Genomic DNA, 21,980 nt, shown 5'->3' on the forward strand with positions numbered 1-21,980 from the left:
GGATTATTTGTAGATGGATGCAGGCCTGAGAAACTCGCATCCCCACCTGCTGCTCCTGGGCACAAAAGAGATCCTTTTGGCTTCCAGTTGGCCTGCCATTTATTACTTTCTGAATTTGGTGACAGACTGCCCTTTCAGACAAACCAGATCAGCCATGCAACGGTCCTCAGGACTATTTAAAACTGGGAACCAAGAGCTACCTATTAGTAGAATCAGAACATCAGAGGTAAGTGGGCCATGGAAATTCATGTCACCTCATCATCTCTTCTTAGAGGTGGGGACACCCGAATCAAGACGGGAGGAAAAAGGCTCAAGATCACCTGTTTGCCAAGGTAATTATTAGAGGAAGATACAGTCAGGAATCCTTCCATACACAGTTACTTATCTGACAAGGAGCTACTACCATGTTGGGAAAAAGAGGATATAAACTGAGAAAAATGTCCTGGAGGAAAAAAATGTGTTGATCTTCCTGGGTAAGTGTGAAAAGAAAGAGAAAAATTTACTCTCAGTTGATTGCTTTGAGGTTTAAAAGATCTAGCTTCACACCTCCGATAAGCCCCCATATAAAAGTTTAAATTCTCATGTACATCCCGATGAATGGCTTGCTGTCAGTGTTTAGCAACTGCCCTTTCACACGCAAAAAAAACCCTGACCTGTGGCATGTGCCAGTTTCCACGGTGTCGATACCCCTGCCTGGTGGCTGGTTTCAGGCTCCCAAGGCACCATCGCTGCATGCAGAGCTGGGGAGCCAGGCACACAACTGGCTCTCCGAAGCCATTGTTTTTGCAAGTGTATTGTTCAGAGACCACTTGAATCTTGATTTCAAGGCAACTTTCCAACCTCTCTAGTGTTGCTGCCTCAGAAAATGTAGGAGGCAAGCGCATTGCCCACATCACTGCTTTGTACTCATGCTCGGTCACTTGTCCAGATGGTGAGCAAACACTGATGGAGCACCAACTATGCGTCTGCTCTCGTGTAAAACCCAGCTTCAGGGGTGAGCCAGACACACACGGTTCTTGACATGCCTGGAGCTGATGGTTAAGTGGGATTTAGCACAGTTCTGTCGTCTGGTGGCTGGGCTATCTGCCCTTTCATCCCTGGCCAGCCTTATAACACAAGGCAAATGCCTCTCAAATGCCTGGGGATCACTTTTTCCCTCCGCTGATGACTTGCAACCCCAACTTCCCCACACAGCATTTAGATCTCCAAGGATGTCGGAAAATATTCCCATTTCCAAAACATCTTTAATGTAGATTCAGTGTAATTCCCAAAGTAAAGCTGCCTCCTATAGCACTGTGAGGAGTGGAGACATTTCCCACCCAATGAAAGAGCTGAGGAACTTTAGGAAGTCTGGAGATCTCTCGTTTATATCTCTTTGGCAAACGTGTCAGTGGCACATCACTTACCAGTGATTGCCAAACGATCCTTTTTGCTTATTGTTCTGTATTGGCGTTGCTGAAAGACTATGTCCCTGGTGTTTCTGCCCAAAATGCACAGGTGCCAAGGTTGCAGGCACAGATAGAGTCAGCACAGGTTTCCCCTGTGTGAAGCTTTGGTGCAAAGCAGGTTGGCCACGCAAGCAATTGTACCCCCTTCAACCGCTAATTGGAAAAGGGACTTCCGTCCTCGGGGTGAAAACACAATGAAATTGCACTTGTCAGTTTCGACAGTAGGTCAGAGACCCAAGCCCAGAGCTCTTGGAGACGCATTGGATGACAATCCCCTCCACGGCTGTAACTGTAACTATTAACAGCTTGTTCTTTGAAACAAATATAACCCCTAGGAAGAGCTGAGGAACTGGGGAGCTAGTCTTTTCCAGCAAGTGTACGCAGAGAAGCACCACTTTGGCTTGTGCAGTTTTGGGCTGGTTTGTGACTTAGTGCTTACGTATGAATAACTGACTGCTAATAATGATCTGTTATCATAGCAGAGTCTTGGTTAGAGGGCTTGGGAGACCAGGAGGGGGTTCCTACCAGATGAGTCAATTTAGACAAGAGACGGCAGGTTTAACCTAATTTTAGGGGATTACCTGTTTCTGAAAACAAACGCTCCACTTACAGATTTTTCTAGAGACCTTGAGAACCAGATTAATATTTCTAAGATGCTTTCCTCTGAATTGCTTTTGTCTTCTTCAGATCACATCTCTTATAAGAGTCTGGAGGATGGTGGTGGTGGAGGAGACTTGGCTGTTGAAAGTTTTAGTGGGAACACGAACATGCATCAGCTTATCCTGCAGATTTTTCTTGATTTGGCTTGAAGGAGAGGGACATTAAAAGGGAGAGTTTGAGATACTCCCTGGGAAAGGGTGGTTTCTCCCCTCAAGGAGCAGCTAAGGTCATCAGGGTAAGGGTCTCAAGGCCTTCTAGGGCTCAGCTGTGAACTGACCTCAGGTGTATGTGCCTGGGTGCTATGGGAGGGAATTCAAGCCCTCTGAACTCTGCCCAGGTTCCCTGCTCTTTGCTGCTTTATTTGTGGGGCTGTGGCTGGGGGCTGTGCTCGCTGAGGGCCGCCTATTAATGAAGGCAGCTGTGTGCCAGGTACCACTTCATTTCCACACAACACCGTGTTTCCTCTTCACAAGAATCAAGTGCAAAGATGATTACAGTCCCCATTATAGAGATGAGGACACCGAGGCCCAAAGAGGTGAATTGGTTTCCCCAAGCTCCCTCAGCCGGGAAGGGGTGGCTCCAGGGCTCGAACCCAAGACTCTCTGGCTCCAATACCCTTGCTCCTAACTACTCTTCTGCCTCCTTTTATTCCTAGAAGCTTGGGTTTGGCACTTAAGCAAGAGGCTAGCACATTGGTCATCACCCCTGTTGCATATTAGAATCCTAGGGAGTTTTTTTTTTAATTTAAATATCAATGCCTAGATCCATTCTGATCAAATCTGAATTTTGGAGGTGGGCCCCAGGCATTGGTAATTTCAAAGAGCCCTGCTGGGAAAGTCCACTATTTGGCCCGACCTGAGAGCTGCTAGTCCAGCCCAGTGATTTTGAGATGGTATTTGGATGTAAGTTGTCCACCGCTGCATTCTGGTGGCACTTGGGAGCTCCAAGCCCGGGAGGGGGTCTCAGAGAAACTGTGCAGCCAAGGTAAGCTGGCTGGCAAAGCACCACAGAATCTTCACCAGCCACGTGGCCCTGGGACAGCCACACGAGCACCCTGAGACTGCGCTTCTCCATCTGGAACACGGAAGTGCCTTCTCCCTCATGAGTTCCAAGGCCAAGGTTACCAACTGGTGACCAAGGACTGGCCCTGACCCACTGATATGTTGACCTTCACTTGCATGAGGTTGAACTTGGTTTTGAATTAGTTACCAAGTTTGAAGAATCAGGTTACACAATTATACTTCAATTTAAAAAAAGAATCACAAAATTACATATAAAAATCACTATTTCCAACTTCTCTTGGAAAACTGGAAGATGTGCTTCTGGGCCTCAGCTTCCTTATCTCTGTAGTGGGGTCAGTGGTCCAGGTGGGCACAGTCAGAGGGGGCTGAACCTTAGCTTCCACTCTGATGAAGTCCAGGTGCCTCCAGCACCCCCCTGGCTCCACCAGCCTCACACCAGCCAGGTGCCATTTTCTTTCCTGGACTGGCTCTGGGACCACATGACTGGGTGAACCCCACTGAGCATTAAATTAGATAAAATATTTTTAAAGGGATAACCATTGCTTGACCCATGGTGAATAGTCTATAAAGAGAAAGTCTTCTTCGTGCTTGTATTTTGTTATTACTGTTACTCTCTTTTGCCCAGCTATTCTAGTCCAGCTGCCTTCCCTGGAATTCTTACGCCCAGTCTTACCCAGAGGCATTCTTGAGGCTCTCCTCCAGCTTTTGCAATGGGAGGAGGGAACCCCTCCTTTGAACATGTCCCTGGTTCCCCCGACCCAGCTGCCGCACACCAGCTACCACACTTTCTACCAGAAGACACAGGGATCAGTGTCCCTGGTAACCCCCAGGGGTTGACACACTTCGCAGTTGGAAATCAGAGAGCCACTTGCCAGGAGGGGAGACAGCGTGTGCGGAGGGCAGAGATGGGACGTGGGTCCCCGGAGTCGTCTCCAGCGCTCCAGCCCAGCCCCTTCTCTGGAGGGAGGCCTCTGCTCGCCCAGCCAGACCCTTCTGTAACAGACATGAACCGCCCAGGATCTCTTCCCAAGTGATAGCTTAATAGGGTGTGAGAGGATGGTGGCAAAGAGAGACGTGCTGCTCACTCTGAGGACCCCTCGTCTGCGTCTTGGGCTGAAAGCACTCCGGACCATTTATATTTATAAAGAATAAATTGTACGTTAGGGGCACCAAATGAATAATTCAGCTTCTCAGATTTAAATCAGGTCCTAGAAACCTTGGTTAAGGCTGCTCTGACAAATGGTGGAGGAAAGAAAGAGAGACGGGGGGAGGAGAGAGAGAGAGAAGAAAAGGAAAGAAAGAAGGAGGGAAGGAGGAAGAAAGAAAACAAGGAAGAAAAAGAAAAGGAGAGAGACAGACTGAGAGAGAATCTTTGTTGGTAATGAGCAGAGACGAGAACACAGTGTCAGGCTGTTTTGGGCCCCATAGGGCGGAGGAGGGATGAGAAGGGTTCCAGGCAGCCATTAATCCCCTTCCTCATCTCTGGGTGGATTATACCTGCACGGCCTGCCTTCGGTAATTACCCTCCCTGTGGTTAAACATGGTCAGCGAAGGCCTTCGCTGTTTCTGCTGGCATCTGAGCATAAGGACCAGGCTGGACGGCTTAGATGCCTCAAACCTGAGGATCCCTCCCCCTAACTGGCCCCACCGCGGACTCACCGATATCTCAACCCAGGCCGCTATTAACATACCGAAGGTCTTGACCTAGAAAGGAATGAACACCCGGAGCAGATAACACTACACAATTGCTAGAGTGGTGCTTTGTTATTTGTAACCAACCAGCCAGCAGATATTTATTGAGTGCCTCCGTACAAGGTGTGGTGCGGGCGCAAATTGCACAGAGCTTACTGTCTTTACAGAATATTAGATTTGTGCCGAGCCTAGCTGCATAAATAGAGATGCCCCAAATCCTCGACAGGGGTTTAATTTGATTCCTCGCGTTCTCAAGAGCTGTGCAAAGTTTTACAAGGAGGACGGTGCATCAGTAATCGTTCCTCGTGGTAAAGAAGTGGAGGAGAGTCGTTTTCACCGTGATCAGTGGCCTCGCACCGCAATTAGCAGCACAGGTGGAGTCAGGGTATGTCAGTGCTGGTGCTGATGCGGGCTTGGTGAGCACTGACTTGGTGACGGGTCTGAAGTTGGCTGCCAAGGGGCAGAAGAGTAACAGGGCTAATAGAGCTGAGACCCGTGGGGGCTCCTATCTTTATATTCCTGATGTATTTAACTTGAATGGACATTCAGATTTATGTTGATCTATTTGCATTTCAATTTACAACCAGCACACTTGCCGGATAAAGTAATATTTCTGGGGAGCAGAGAAGTGTGAACAAAGCAGAAGTGATGGGGGAGGAAATGCTTTATGAAGACTGAGGTCGGGAAGGGGAAAGGATGGCGTTTGTAAAGGAGGCATTGCTGGAGGGAGTGGAGGCAGCATTCTGGCTGGAGGAGAGCTGGGGAGAGGCTGGTTCGAGAGAGTTGGCAGGGAAAGGAGACACCGTCCCCTTGGGTGGGAAGTCTGCCCCGCTGAGGAATTTCAGTCTGATCGCAGGAGTGTGTCTGGATATGCAGGAGGAGGGACTGAGAGTGCAGGTAGCACTAGGGCAGGGCTCCAACCCCTTACATGGCCCCGGTGCCCCATCTGAGTGAGGCACCACCCACCCCCCTCAGCCTGAACACTGGCCTCTCCCCGCCGGGCGTTTCATGCACCCGTGACCGACAGTGATGTTGGCAAAGGCTTATTTAGACGTCTGTGGGTGACAAGCACCTTGTGGTAAATGATCTTTCATGCTAAGAGCTAAGGCCCAATGAGGGAGACCGTCTCATGATTCCCTTACTAGAGGAAATGGACCAGCTGAGTGATGGGGGTCAGAAGTTGGTTGCCAAGGGGCAGAAGAATAGCGGGAGCAGATCCCGTTCCGATAGGATGAGGATATGGATTCTAGAGACCAGGGATACAGGAGCTGCTGGAGGCTACGGAGCGCGTAAGTGGTGGAGCCAAGGGGGTTAAGCCCAGAGTCCAGGTGTCCTGGCTCCTCCAACTGGCCGCTTCCCTTCCTGCTTCTTTGCCCAACCTGTGCCAGCATCTGGGATGCCCTCTGCTTCCCCCAGCTCGTGAACATTCACCCTCCGTCAAGACTCAGCTCAAACAGTACCTCCTCTCTCACGTCCTCTCCAGCTCGGCCCCATTCATCCAGGCTTGTCTCCGCTGGGCCCCAGTGAAAGCACCTCCAACAAGCAGCAAACATCTCTCCCTTCCGCCATCATGGTGGAATGCGACTGGAGAATTTGCAGGAAACAATGTCACCTTGTCTGTGGTCCCACGGCCTGTGTGCTGAGCTCTCTCCACTGGGTAACACCCTGTCTGTGGGGTTTGATAACTGGATAGACTTAGGGTTGCATTCTTTTTTCTCCTTTGTTATCTTAAAAAAAAAAAAAAGTGAGATGAAAGAGAACTCAGGCTGTTCATGTTTTGGCTGCTACTAATGAACTTATAAAAAAAAATCCAAAAATGTCCCTAGTCTAAATCAGACTTCTCTTTAAGCAGGAAGAGTAAATTGTGCCCACCATTGGCCCTGGCACACAGGGAAGAAACAAAATAGAAAATGAAGAAATATATCCACTTGGCTGTAGCCTTGAGGAAATATGCCAATGTTTTTCCAGCCTCAGGTTTTTTGCATGTGCCGACCTTTCCACCTGGAATCTTCACACCCAGATCTCTTCCCGGCCAGTTTCTGGACCTCAGGACTCAGGTCTGATGTCCTGACTACCTTGGCCAATGTTCTTTCCCATTCCATTCCATTTTGCATTACTCTGTTTTCATCTCCTTCCTAGCATTCATCTCCCTCTGAAGTCCTCTTGTTTGTTTCCTTATTTATTGTGTGTCTTCCCATTAAGTGTAACTTCCATGACTGTAGACAACTGGTTTGCCTTTTTCAGCTCTGTGTGCCAGGTCCTCAGCAGGGCTCGGCACCGAGAGGTGCTACGTAAGCACGCGTTGAGTGAGCAGCTCCCACTAGGAAACAGATACGTCCCACGACAGGTGTGCACACGTGGGAATTTTGTAAACTGAACCATGAATAAAATTAACAGCAGGAGGGACTTCCGTTTCGAATCTAAGACTTCCATCTAGAAATATGGAGCAAATTATAAGGTTCCCTTCTCAGATGCTTCACTGAACTTGCAAACAAAGGAAATTTCCAAAAACCAAAAATAGAGAAGCTGAAAACCAGGGTGGTGTCTGGGGGCAGAGGTCATGGCTGTTGAGGATGTTGGCAACCTTGGGACCCAAGAGGCTTGGTTTTCAGTGGAGACAGGAGACAGGAGACAGGCCTTGGACCTGCCCAAGGAGGGAAGATGGAAATTGAGGCCAACACCCACCTGGGGTTCTTGAAGGGTTCTTGAGTGGGTGGGGAGGGATGTACCTACTGTCAAAAGGAGATGGTAAGCACATATCTGTTCTGTCCCAGATGAAAAAGGGTTGCTTAGAGAATTTTCAACAATGGTTTGTCTGCTCATAAGATTAGGGATCCAATTTCCATGGCCCATGGGGTCCAGGAAACCTCAAATGAGAAAGGAATGCAAACTATTTTCTGGCCAGTCTGCCCTAAGTCTGCACCGCAGGTGTGGGTAAGGGCCGCCCCAGACGCCTTCTCTCCCAAAGCGTGGTCTTTTACTTAGAAAAGGGACTCAAACATATTCCATTGACCGGAACTGTTTCTCACGCACCTCCCCTCTCCCAGCTGCAAGGAGACTTGTGGGTTGAGTATTTTTAGCTGGGCACAGTGCTGAGGGAATCATTTTCGATTCTGCTAGCAAGAAAGAAGGAGAAATGGACGTTGGCTAGGAAGCTGGTGTTGTCAGATTCTAGGTAAAAGGACAGAAGGACACAAACCAAAAAGTCATGATAATATGATTATCTACATAGAAAACTTCAAAGACTCAATACTGAAAAATTATTAGAACTAATAAGTGAGATCAGCATGTACACTCTTCTAAGATTGGTATACAAAAATTAATTGCATTCCTATAGACAGGCAACCATTTACAACAGCAGCAGAAACACTAAAGTATCTAGGAATAAATCAGAGTTTGCCAGCAGGTTATGGATAAAATTATTCGAAGACATAATGCTAGACTTAAATGGAGAGATCAATCACATTCATGGATGGGAAAAATCACTTGCATAAAAATAAAAGGGGCTAACACTTTAACACCTAACAATTCCACTCCCATGTCATGCCTTAGAGAATTCTCATGTGTGTGCCGCAGACAATGAAGGACTTTTCATTGCAGAGCTGTTTTAATAGTGAAAAGTAAAAAACAACCTAGTTGCTATCAACAAGAGAATGTGAGTAAACTTGGTATAGTCACCCAGTAGAAACAATCTACAAAGCGAGAATGAATGAGCTGTAGCCAATATGCCAACAAGGATGGATTCTAGAATAAAGCATTAAGCTAAAAAGCAAGTCACAGAAGGAAAAAAATACAGTATTACCCCACTTATATATTAAAGATGTGCAAAATAAAAGTATGCATTATTTAGGGACATAAATACAGGAAACAATAAAGAATTGCATGTCATTATGTTGTACACCAGAAACTGACACATTGTAACTGACTATACTTCAATTAAAAAAAAAGAAAAGGATTGCACGGAGACAATAAGCACCAGATTCAAGGTGGGGGTTACATTTGGGTGTTGGAAAGAAGGAGATGGCTGGCCCAGACTGGTGAGGGTTCTAGAGGGAGCTTCAGACATGCTCCCACTGTTTTAATTTGAGTGGTGGCTTCAAGGATGCTCACTGCAGTATCCTTTATACCATTTTTTTTTGTAATTGAGAGATATTTCAATTAAAAAATGTATTTAAAATGCAATTAAAATGCATCAGGGAAACTCGTTTTGATTCCTGTGATAAATTCACAACTATTTCCAGTTCAAAGAATTTTTAAAGATTGTTTAATCCAACCCCTCCATCTAATAGATGCTGAAGCTCAGACCGGGAATGACTGACTGAGTTCTTCAGGGACACCGTAACCAGCTAATGGCGAAGTTCCAAGACTAGAATTCAGGCCTTTCCATTTATATAAGTTTTATAAAATGGAAGATCTCTGCGAAGTACTAGGTTCGTAGGTTAGAATTTCTGTTTATTGAATTTCTTAAAACAGTGGAATATGGTATGCCAGATGTAGACAGGAAATAGGCCAATGGCAGGTTGCAGTGAGAAAGTTTAGGAAAAGAAAATGCATCATCCTTTGGTAACACCAGGATAAACCTGTTGGCATTCTGTTTCACGTGGGAAAATCCTGGTGCAGGAAAAGACACCTGGGGTTGAGTTTATGCTGATTCTGAGACTCTGAGATTCTCTGACTCGGGTCAGAAAGGTGGATTTGAGCCTGGATTCGGTCCCTGGCTCACTCAGTGCACTTGGGGCAAGTTCCTAACATTTCGGAGCCTCATTGTCCCCAGACACACAGCAAGGGGGCTGAACCACGTGCTTTTTCAAAGGTGAACTGCAGAGCCAAGACAGCTTAATCTCAGGAAGTAAGACTCCAGGGGCCACTCTTTGCAACTGGGACTGGATGTTACAGCAGGAAAGATGCTTCTTGGGGGAAAAAAAAAACCTCCCTAAAGCTGATTTGCCAAAGCTGGTGAACACCCTCCACATCTGTTCATGTAGGAGTGTGGGGCCTGATTTTTCTAGGAAAGTCTATTTAGACTCCGACACAGATTGCATTTCTTTTTAAGGCAACAAGAGTGATAAAGTATCTTAGTATAAAATCAATAGAAAGCAGTTTAGTGGCCTCTGAAGTCTTCCAGACAGCCTGTCCTTTCAGTCCTCTCTACAGGAAAGATCAAATGAGAAGTTACCAGCTTCCTTGTGTGTTTTAGTTATTTGCTACGTAAATCACTGAAAAACATTTAGGAAACCATTTAGAACTGGGGCGGGCTCTTCTCTGCTTCTGGTACCTCTCACTCCCGTAAGAGATGAAAAAAAGGCGGGGAGGGTGTCAATTAAGCTAGTTGACAGGGCTGATGACCTGGGGGTTATTTTTCTTAGGCACTATGTCATGATTTTTTAAGTTTTGGAAGGGAAAAAGAGGAGTTTGCTTCCATTTTCTCCCTGGAAGATTTTTCCCCCTCTCTGTCATGTAACCAGAATGAAATGTTGCATTTAGACTGCTCAAAAGTGACTGGCTATTAACCATGCCTGTTATAAAAGAATATTATAGGGGGGGAAACTGTGGTTGGGAGTGAAACTGCTCTTTGTTGCGGTCTATGCTGGGCTCGGACAGAGAACTGAGAGTCAGTTTCAGGCACAAGCTACCTGTTTTACATCACTGACATTTTGCATTTTTGCTTGTGAAGCCTTAAAGGTACACAGCATAAGAGGCACTATGGTAATAACGTCTGCTTTCCCCTTGGATGGTCAGTAGTACCATTAACCTACTATTTCTGGTTGTCCCAACTTTCAGGCATGTGTTACGTTCACTCCTCTCTGCCTCAGTGGAGTTAAGTGGGGCCACGTGCTGATGTGCTCATGAAATATGCACGAAGTGCCATGTATTACTTCCAGTGGAAGATTCAAGGACCAGCGTGACTTGTCACTTTCTCTTTCCCTCCTTTGTATGTGACATATAGGTGGCTGCTCCTTTAGCCTCATTTCCTGGGTGGCTATGATGAACAGAGACCCCTGTCTACCTGTTTGGGCATGTGGCATGAGTGAACAATAAAATTTTGTTCTTTTAAGCCACGAAACCTTGTCCCTTTTGTTACGGCAGCATATCCTTGCCTATACTGACAGATACACACCTACGAATCTCTGGCTAGATGTCGGATAATACACTGAACACTGCATATGGATCATCTTATTTAGCTCATACAGCAAACTTGTAAAATGGGAACGATAATTATCCCCCTTTTACTGATGCAGCACTGTGGACACAAAGACATCAAGTAATTTCCTCAAGGTCACAGAGTGGGCATGTGGTGGAGGTAGGATTCCAACTTGAGCAATCTGTCTCCAGAGTCTGCAATGAAAACCACAAGGCTCTGCTGGCCACTTAGGAAAGCTGGAGTGTTGCATATGGGGAAGAGGAAAGAACGTTCTCTAAAACCAGTCTTTGCTCCCCCTGTGAGTAAAGGCAGTATGTTAATAAAGGCAGTGACTCCCTAGCACCAGGTACAGAATGGCAGGATGGAGCTGCTCTGTCCTGGAGGAACAGCTAGGGCTTCTTTCTAAAGGTAACTTGGGAAAGAAATTATAAGATCATAAGAAGTATCTGGGGGCATTTCATGGGGGGGAAGTGTCTGGTATCAACATGCCAGTGTGATATTTATTGTATCAGAACCTTTGCTAGGCTTGGTGGGTTCAGTGTTCAGTAAGACGCCATCCCTGGATATACCTGAACACGGGAGGCAGATGTAAATGAATGTGCTCAGTGCTGTGGGGTGGGTGGGGGGGTACTCTGAACAGCCTGGGTGCCCTGGGAGGCTGGATTGGGTGTCAAGGGCAAGGGATGTCCTCTGGGCATCCGTAGTTCGTCCTCAATCACTTGACATAGATATGATTCCCAGGGATTCATCCGAATTCTTCCTGAAGCTGGCTGCATTTTTAGCCCACACTACCTCTCGCCTAAAGAAAAGTTATTTAAAACAGGGCCTCCTTTAACTTCTCCTAAAACAGCCTCTTTTATGTCCCCAGGCAAGAAGGGAAACACTCGTATTTCTGAATTTCATAAAGAAGCCTGAGTTGTTCCTTTGCAGAACTTTGTGGCTTTTATACATTTGGATTCTACTCACTCATATTCTTAGTCACTTGGGATGAAAGGGAACCGGCTTTATCCCCTGTTTACATTCTCGAGAAGTTTCTCTAAGACCAACAAAGCAAAAAACAAAAACAAACCCAAAAAAACCTCCAAACCTCAGAATGGTTTGTCTACACTGAAGTTGTTGAGATTTGAGATACTCTGAGAAAATCTAGACGGAAAAAAACCCAAAAATCCCCCAACCCTCTATTCAGAAATTTCCCCTCAAAACGTTTTCCAAATCAAAGGAAGATTTACGTGTTAGTTTTCCAAAATTATTCTCCTTATAATGAGATTTTTCTGTAAGCTTCTGATTTCCATTGGTGCTCTCTGAACGGATAAGAACTCCCTTCTTCTACCTTTGAAAAAACTGTTTCAAAATTGGTTGGTAAAAATATGCATTTCACAAAGTCATAAAAATAATTATCCTTTGCCTAGCGGAGTCTGATTAAACATGCTTTTAGACCCAATCTTAGAGAATCAATCCATTATCTTAATAGGCAACAAAGTGTACAAAGATGGGTAGAAACCTACAATTAATTGTCTTACTAACAATGCCCACTTAGCCTTTTCATTTAATTGGTCATCTAATAATATGATTTCTTATTTGATTTATTTGCTTACACCAGCAGCTCTAATGTATGTGACTTTCCATTTTCTTATTTCTACTACATGAAACACTCCCAGAACGGCAGCCTCCAGTGACCCGAGGCTGCAAAAATGGGTGGTTCTCACCATAGGCTGGAACTGACTATTGCACAAGACCCATAATCTTGTGATTTGTTTGCCATTGAATCAGTGCAGCAGGTATGAAGCCATTTCTGTAGCAAAATGAAAAGGGTGTACTATTAAACATGCAGGGGACCCCACTCATGTGAAGGAGGCCACCTTTTAATGAGCGGATACAATTTTCAAAGGGTAGCAGTGAGCCACAGAATGCACAGGAGGAAGGCACTGCCGCTCTCTGCCCTCCAGTTCCCTGGCGGGACTGGCTCACTCCAGGACCAGCCAATTTCGGAGCTCACAGGTCGGGGGGCAACCTTCCCTGAGGGCAGGGCCTGGGGCGTTGGGGCTGCTCTGCAGGGACTGATCAGTTACTGATCAGGCCAAATTCGCACATCTTTTTAATACGAGCATGGCAGTCCTGTTTCATTTCTCTAGCCAACCACATGCCTGCATTTTACTGACCCCCCCCCCCAAAACTGTTTCTAACAAACCCTCTGGTGTAGACTTTGAAGGGCTTATGCAACCACCTCCGGAGTATGTGTTCAGAATGGAAGCATCCCAAATACTTCTCAGCGGCCTCTAGGATGTAGGTTTCTGTGAAATTCCATACACATCGAATCACAGATTATGATAAAGGATGTTTAAAGTACATATGATGCAGGCCACATAGCCCGATTAAAGCTGAGAAACTGAGGCTTAGAAAGGGGAAGGAGTCCCCAGAGCCGCCCAGCTGCAGTTCCGAACCTGTACCCCCCATCATGCTACTAACCAGCAACTCACACGTGGAGACGCCTTGGAAGCAGGCATCCTCCCCAGCCCAATACTAGTCTCCATTTTTGCTTCTTCCATCTTCGATACTCATTGGCAGGGCTGCCACTTATGTTTGGGCAGGCTGAGCCATGCACGACTCCAGACAGTGTGAGCAGCGCCCCCTGGAGTTGTGCGATGGTAGTGACTCTGTGACCTCAAGTGGCATTTCAGTTTGCTGCTCCTCTGCCTGCCCAGGGTAGTAAACACTAAAACTGAGCTGGAGGTACAGGAAAAAAAAAAATAGCTTCACTGATGTTTGATTTTTCTGGGTCCTTAAAATAGGAACTACATCCGTGAATATTTAGAGTTGCTGTTACTTTGTTCGTTTTGGCGCCTGTGGTGTTTGTGAGGACTGCTGAATTCACAGCGCTTGTGTGAGCAAAACAAGCCTCTAGACACCAACCAGGCAGGGATCTGCCGCTTTCCCGACTAAGTTCACCCAGGCCCGGCCTATTCGCCAGTCCCTGCGTTTTGGAGGAAACGTCTTATGATGAATAACAGAGTCTGGCAACCGCCTCAGTAGGCCTCTGCCTTGAAGTCTGATTCCTGGGCTGTCACGGCAAATCACCAGGAGTTTCGACTGGATGCTCACGATCATCAGATGAAACATCTCAATGCGACAGAAAAGGCCGCCTGTAAGGATCAGGCCGCGCTGTTATCTAACCTTTCTGCCCCAGGAATGGAAAACAGATGTCTTTTCCTTACGCAGTTTAAAACTGAGGATCAAGAGTGATTAGAACCCATAACTCCGGGGCCGGAAACAGACAGAAAGACTTGTAAGAGGAGCGAGGTTTTCGCTTCAGATAGGAAGGAGCTTTGCCCCAGAAGGACTGCAGGTCTTCTGTGATGCACAGAGCCCTCCTCAGAGTAAGTCTCCCTTATTCTCCAAACACTTGGGCAGCTTCAGAGGAGGCACAGAGAGGCGAGGGATTTGCTCAAGGTGACCTGGTTCATCAGTAAAGTTCAGATTGGTGCCCTGGCCCCAGGCGCCTTTGCACACAGCCTCCTCTGGGAAACGCAATTTGGGGATTCACCTTCACAATGTGGAACTGAACTTGCCTTGACCTCGGTGTTTTTCTGAACGAAAATGGGGAAAACACATCTTTATGTGTCCCAGGAAAGAACTTACTGTCTATCCACACATCACCATCATAGGAATCAGCTCCTTTCCCATCCGTCTATCCCCTAAATTAAGCTGGGTGTCTATTTTGGTTTCTCCGTTGCCATCTGGAAAAACTGGCTAATTTGTAGCTATTTCATTTGTCCTCGGGGGAAGCAGAAGCATAAGACAAATGGTTAACCTTAACTTGGCATCTGTTGGCAGACAGCGTCAAGAACTATTGGACACAACTGGATCTGGGGAGCGCTGCATCCGAACACCTCCTGTGAAAAGATAGCTGGCTTCTACACGTGAGTAGGTGGGTGAGCACTCTGTGCCTGGGTCCGCTCCCTACCCCTTGGAAACAGTGCAGCTTCTTGCAAAGAATTTGCGTCTGGTCTGGACCTTACACTCTTCTTATTGGTCTGATTATTAACAGGGCTTTAAAGAGTGGAGAGAGGAGAGGCCTGAGAAGCATAAGCAGGAGCTAGAAGCTCTGTCTGTAGCCACAGACATGCACATGCTGATGCAGTGGAAGTATACTGTGACCCAGAATTTGCTAATATAGAGAGGAAAGGGTATTAGGACTTATATATTAGGACAAAGTAAATTTATTTTCCAAAGTGGCAGGGACCTACTACTTAACGTTTCCTACTTTCCCTGTCTAGAGGTTACAAAGAGGCTGCCCATGGAAGTATACTGACGGCAGACTTATTTGAATAACTCGGTCCTGTGTTTAAAAAAGTCAAACAAAGAGGAGCCATGGGGCAGTTTCACCTGCAAATCCAGCATCCTGGCCGCACTGGCCACGCACTTTGTGTGGCTGCTGCCTTTGGAAGGGGCGTATCCTTTCTAGCTCACTGTGTTCCTACCAGCCGGTCTGCAAGCTCTCTTCCTGGCGGCCTGTATAGGCCGGTGCGCCTCGGTTTGTCCTCCACACAACAGGGTGATCCCCCTCTGCCTCCTGTAGATGCCACAGGCTGGTTTCAGAGACCAAGTTTCAAATTAGCCACTGAGCACAACTCAGTGCAGGGAATACTCATGGGGCATCCAGCGGGGAACCGGACCATCTGGCGTTCATCTTTAAGGCCAGTGTCAACATAGGTCTCATTCAAAACCCAGAGCAGAACAAACTCCAACTCCAAAGCACTGATGCAAAACGTGGATTTTACTGAAGGTCTCTTGGGGACAATGAGGTGAAGTGACATCATATTTCACTCAGCAACACTGCCAGTGCCTGTCAATCCTTTTATTATGTAAAGCAATTCAGCCTTCTCTGGCCTCTCACATCTCCCCTCTCCCTCAGCAGGACAAGGAATCCTACTTAAGAGCGCTGAGCTGGGAGCGAGCTTATATACCCTGGAGGTGGGGGGCGTCCACTTAGCCACGTAACAGTGGGCCACAGGAAGGCGACTTAAAATGCATTCACTTAATGTGGCAGGGCGTGTTCAAAATAAGCAGTGGGGTGATTGTATGATTGGGGTTGGGACTTCATCTTGAAAAATGAAATTAAAAATTATGACAATTTGTTATCTTGCATTTAACACAATTTAGGTTGCAATGGCAACTGGGCACTAATTCTTAGAATCAAGAGAAGATGAATCAAGTGAGGATTAAAAAAAAATTCTGCACAAGAGAACTTATTTACAAAATAGAAACAGACTCATAGACACAGAAAACAAACTTATGGTTACCAGGAGGGAAAAGGGGGGCAGGTATAAATTACGAGTTTGGGATCTGCAGATACTAACTATCACATATAAAATAGATAAACAACAAGGTCCTACTGTTTAGCACAGGGAACTATATTCAATTATCTTGTAATAACCTATAATGATAAAGGATATAGAAAAGAACATGTATCTATAACTGAATCAACACGCTGTGCACCAGAAACTGCCACAACATTGTAGACCAACTCTACTTCAATTAAATAAATAAATAACAACTCAAAAAAAAAATTTCTGGTATACTTTTTCCACCAGCTAGAACACTGTCATCCTTCACTTCACATTTGACATTCATAGTAGTATCATAAAGAAAGTCAAGTTTAGAAAAAATATCTGGGGGCCTTACTAACTACTGCCAGGGGCTTCCCATAATCCTTTGATATCAACCTTTGTCTTCATTTTGGAATAACTTTGTATTTACAGAAAATTTGCAAAGAATATAGGGAGTTCCCATATACCCTTCACCCAGTTTCCCCCAAAGTTAACATCTTAGAGAATCAGAATACATTTGTCAGAACTAACAAATTAACCCTGGTACATTACTATTAACTAAGCAATCAACGTTATTCAAATTTCATCACTTTTCCCACAAACGTCCTTATATCCTTCCGGGAGCCAGCCCAGGATATCTCATTTAGCAGTCATTCTCTTTTGAAGCATTTTTCTTAGCCCTGTCTTCTTCTATTATAACTGGTCTAGTCCTGCTATATCTTTATCTGTCAGTGACTTGCCTGAAGTGCAATTCACGCAATCCTTCTATATCACTTTTATTGACTTCATAAAGTCATACATCAGATGTAATATTTGCAATGCCACCTAGCAAGAGACTGATAGTAATAAATTGTTGTTTCATTTTTGGGGGGTGGTAGGGGAACTTAATGCTAGTGTTTAGGTCAGATTGGTTTTCAATCCATATGCACCGGTATAGTCCTTTGCTTGTTAAAATAGCAAAATATTTTTCTTTTCTTTTTTTTAATTTTTATATTGAACTACAGTCATTTACAATGTGTCAGTTTCTGGTGTACTGCACAATGTCCCAGTCATGCCTATACATACATATATTTGTTCTCATATTTGCAAAATACTTTCCTAAGCTTTAGCAAACAACTATGACTGAAGTCCCCCAACCTCCCCAGTGTACCAACTGAAAGGTAAATTCCTGGCCAGCACGGGAGGCTCAGGACCCTGTCCCCGGTAGCAGGAATCTGTTCTGCATGGTGGGTGGATGCCCACTATTGGATGGTAAATATTTGAACTATCATCCTGGTGTTAAGTAAGAAGAGGGGATAATTCTATGAATAATCAGTTTATTGATAAATATTTTTGTCAAATGAGAACTTTTCTCCCTTGCACCCTTACAACCTGAGGGTCTTGGAAAATGTTAGCATTTTCTTCCTCTACCGCACACTCCCTCTAGTGGTAGACTTTATGGTCCTTGGTCACGCCCATTTTTGGAAAAATAAACTGAGGCAAAGCATACTAAAAAAAGTAATTTGTCTAATATAGTTACTGATTAGAGAGTTGAGCCTAGAAAGATAATTATGATTTCTGGTTCTATTCTTCCTTAGATGCAAATCTTTGTTGTGGTCAATGTAAGGCAAAAATCTAAAACTACAGATGCCTCAGGTCCTCAGCCAGTTATTAAAAGTGAGCCACTTCGCAGAGGGTTCAACGTGATCCAGTTGGACTTTGAGGCCACCTTTTTGTTCCCCAAAATGCCTGCCCTTGGGTTGCCTGGATGTCTCTCTCTGCACAATAAGCCTCAGTTATTACTTGGGCTGGTTCATGTGGGTTTTCATCCCCTTCAGTCAGAAAGGCTTGACCATGAGGGCATGGCTTCTACCAGATTACTAGGGGGCTAGATAGCCCCCTTCGCCGCATTGCTCCTTTGCGTTAAGCCTGGTGTTGTCAGGACATGAAGGTGAAAATGTGAACTGGAGAACTGAGAGAAAGACAGAAAGTGATAACTAACATCTGAATAGCTCTTCAGAGGTTCCAGAGTATTTTCAGCATTGTCTTATGGGACCTTCCCACCAGCCTGGGGAGGTAGATGGACAAGTATTATAGTCATCTTCATTCCAGGAGCTGTAGGAGCTGAGGCTTAAAAAGGTCCAATGTCTACACCAGGGCTACTGACACTGAGCGGCAGGGCTCCAGATGGAGCCCAAACTCCCTGATAGGCTAGACACCGCTGGTTAGTGCCCACTGGACAAGGTCTGCACTGTCCAAGAGGGTAGCCGCTAGCCACAGGAGCTGTATGTTTAGATTTAAATTTGTGTTGAATAAATGAAAAAAAAACTAAACATTCATTTCCCCAATCACACTAAGTGCTCAAGAGGCACATGTCAGTGGCTACCCTGTTGGATGGAGCAGAAAGTTCTACTGGGTAGTAACAAACAACATTATTTCAGTGGGGTCCTGAGGGACCGTGGTTCCCAGATGGTGGGAAAGGATGAGGAAGATCTTGACTTGGGAGCTTCCTCAAAATTCAGGCTCTCTGGAATGTTATTGTCCAAAGTCTGTGAACATTCAGCCATCAGCATGAGAAAAATATTCATTCCCTCGACAAACATGTATTAAGCGCCTTCCATTGACATAATGCGAGTGCTGGGGAAATGACAGAGGAACACAGGTGTGGTCTTTGCTCTCCCAGAGTTGACAGTACAATGACAGTCTGTTGTACCTGGGAGATGCGAGAGGCTGGAAGGGACAGCTCCCAGGCAGAGGGAAGCCAGGTGGCCAACGTCAGCTTCTTACGGAGGAACCGTTGGTGTTCTTCTCCGTTCCACATTTCCGAGACACGCAGACGCGGGCTTTCACACTCCCCCACCTGCCTGTCACAGCGTCGAGTCACCATGTGTCCCTCCCGTGGAGCCTGGCTCCCGGGCATCCACATCTGGTAGCTATTTGTCTACCCAACCTCTTAAAAAAAAAACAAAATAGTACCGGGCCCTCCAGGACCGCGTTCCCTCTCCCTAGACACGTGTGTTGAAGGACACTGACGTGGGCAGCCCTCTTGCACAGCTGTACCCCTTTCTTTCCCAAACACAAAAGTATAGGTGATCGAGAAAGAGTGTGAGGACATTACACAGGGTAACCTCAAATCAACTTCAAATGATTTAAAACAGAAAGAGGAAGAAAATCTACTCAGCACTGGACCTTTGGTCATTATTTCTTTTTTTTTTTCCTAGGTTTGTTTGTTTGTTTTCAGGGGGTGGCACTTAGGTTTGTTTATTTATTTATTAATTTTTTATTTTTAATGGAGGTACTGGGGATGGAACCCAGGACTTTGTGCATGCTAAGCACCCTCTCTACCACTGAGCTGTCTCCTCCCCTCTTTTTGGTCACTATTAACAACAAATTATTTGTGACCCATGTTGAGATGGGGTTGAGGAGCATCTCTAGCCTGCATGTCACTCAAGTCAGCTGGAGAGGCATATACAGCTGACTCCTTCTCTAGTTTGCTCCAGGAATTAGGGAGTTCTAGTTCAAGTTAATCAAGAGATGGTTTTGATTGCTCCAGAGAGCTTTGGTCATTCCATTTAACAAATATTTAGAGATCATTTTATTTCCACCAAGTTTCCTTGGAGATCTGGGCCCCTGGTTTGGCCCCATAATGGGAAAACAGGTTAGCCTTGGTTTCGGCTGATGGCTGAGTTCTGTAAGCCACAGATGATCACTTTCAATATTGTGATAGGCAGACTGGGGAGTGTAGTGTGCAAGTTCCGGCTAAGGAGTGTCAGAAATATGGAACAGAGAAGAGAGCCAATAGTTCTGCACAGCATACAAGCAGCAGTCTGGGAAACTTCTCTCACTACGAGAACAGCATGAATTTGATACCGTGGTCTCCCAGTGCATGAGTTCAACATAGGATGCTAGCCCACTGGTAATGTTTTGCAGGTCTGTTCAGGATTATTATTTCTCCAGGGACAAGATGGGCTGCAGGGGTGATTCAGGGATGGGGCTTGTCACAGCAAATGGCCCAGGGGTTGACAGAGCCTGGGATGCTGGTGAGAGTGATGCTGAAGAGGGTAACTCTGGAGTTCAGGCAGGTTGGCTAGTCCCTGAACTCTGGACAGACCAGGTGACCAGCCAAGCAATGAGAAGTTCCAGAAAGGACAGAGTTCACTGAACGAAGGAGAAGGGGGCTGGAGTCAGAATAGGGGAGCCCCAGACTCAAGATCTAGTTTGAGGAGTAGAGAGGCATGAAGATGAGGGATTCAGGGTGCAGCGGGTATGAAACGGAGGTGGAGGTCAGTGGGGTGGAAGAAGATGAAGTCAGTGATGGCTCCAAGGGGGATGTGGGACATGGCCTCTTCCATCAGTGAGTTTCAAATACAGTGGTGAGAATACTCAGAGAATCAGAGGTTTTGAATTATGTAGGGACTGGCTGACGATCCCACGGGTCAGAGCCCTTATTACTGGCTACTGGGAAGAGAGTATGAGATCTCGGGGCTGTCATAAGTGTCGAGGGGTGGAAACAGTGTTTGGACGGTGCTACAGTTTTAATTGACTTTTCAAGTGCTATGCACGCTTGGAGTGGAGTTGCTTCCCAGGGACTGTAGTGGAAATAGATGGCATGTCTTTAATTAAGTATCAACAGCAACTGGATACACTTTGCTGGGAAGGCTTCTGAAGCTGAGTCTAGGCTCACAGAGAAAGGACACTGGGAAGTAGTGGTATCTGCAGCTGATGCAGGATGGGAGAGTGGGGTCATCCTTGCCTGAGATGCACGACCCTTTGTGATCTCATCCTTCTGGAGAGGGCTTCACGGCGCAGTCCGGGAAAGGACCCCTCTACCCCAGCACAGTTCAGGCCAGGGGACACCCATAAAGAAACAGAACTTTTGACACCGTCCATAAAGTTCATGACAGTTTGTCTTTGTTGCCTGGGTTTGCAGCCAGAGGCAAGGATGCTTCATCGCAAGTCTGAAAGACAGTCCCCCTGCCAGTTTTTTTTTCCTTTTCTTTTCATAACCGTAATTCTTGTGTGTGAGCAGAATTAGAGAATAATCAAGGTACAGTATGTATGCTGAAGTCCCCCAAAAGAAACCGCTGGTAAAATGTACCAGAGTTGTTTATCAAAAGGAAAGACAATAGGAGTCCTAGCCTTTCAGAAATCTCCGTGAAACCCGGTGAAACCTGAGTGTAATCGTGAAGGACAAGTGGAAACAGGGGCCGGGGCGGGAGTGGGGGCTAGTAGAGCGCATGCATGATGGATGCCCCTGCTAATTTAAAAGCAAACAGCACAGCTAGGTAAAATTTGTTATGGGTCTGAATAGACCGCGGTTGGTGGGGGGGGGGGATAGCCATTTTGTTGCCGACACGATCGTAAATACCAGGAACCTTGAGGCAGGATGCAGGGCCGTGTGTTTGGAAAGACGGCTGAACTTGGGACAGCAAGATGCTGATTCTTTACAGTTTTACCAATATCCAATACGCTGAGTCGGTTGGCTGGGAAAAGGCCACCCAGTCCGCGTGGAGGATGCGGGATGCATCCTGCTGCCTTGAACGAGGAGCAGGTGGATTTTTCTGCCTCTAGTTGCCAGACATGAGGCCTTTTCGTTGTATCCAATTTCCCCCCCACTACCCTACATCTAATAACTTGTCCTGGGGTATTGTGTTTATCCCAGAAATGTTAATGACTTCATAACTCAGTGTGAAGTGCTCTGGGCAATTTT

At 46.0% G+C, this 21,980-nt stretch overlaps 1 protein-coding gene and 1 long non-coding RNA gene across 3 annotated transcripts in view; one reads left to right on the forward strand and one right to left on the reverse strand.

Moving 5' to 3' along the window:
- KAZN (kazrin, periplakin interacting protein) overlaps window positions 1-21,980 on the reverse strand; it is a 993,570-nt gene that overhangs the window by 438,657 nt on the left and 532,933 nt on the right. The gene's annotated exons all lie outside the window — the stretch shown is intronic.
- Window positions 40-10,845, forward strand: LOC140700979 (uncharacterized). Its single transcript, XR_012079747.1, has 3 exons — window positions 40-226; window positions 9,112-9,252; window positions 10,604-10,845. It is a non-coding gene; the product is annotated as an uncharacterized lncRNA (long non-coding RNA).

This window comes from Vicugna pacos, chromosome 13, assembly GCF_048564905.1.
Source record: "Vicugna pacos chromosome 13, VicPac4, whole genome shotgun sequence".
Taxonomy (NCBI): Eukaryota; Metazoa; Chordata; class Mammalia; order Artiodactyla; family Camelidae; genus Vicugna; species Vicugna pacos.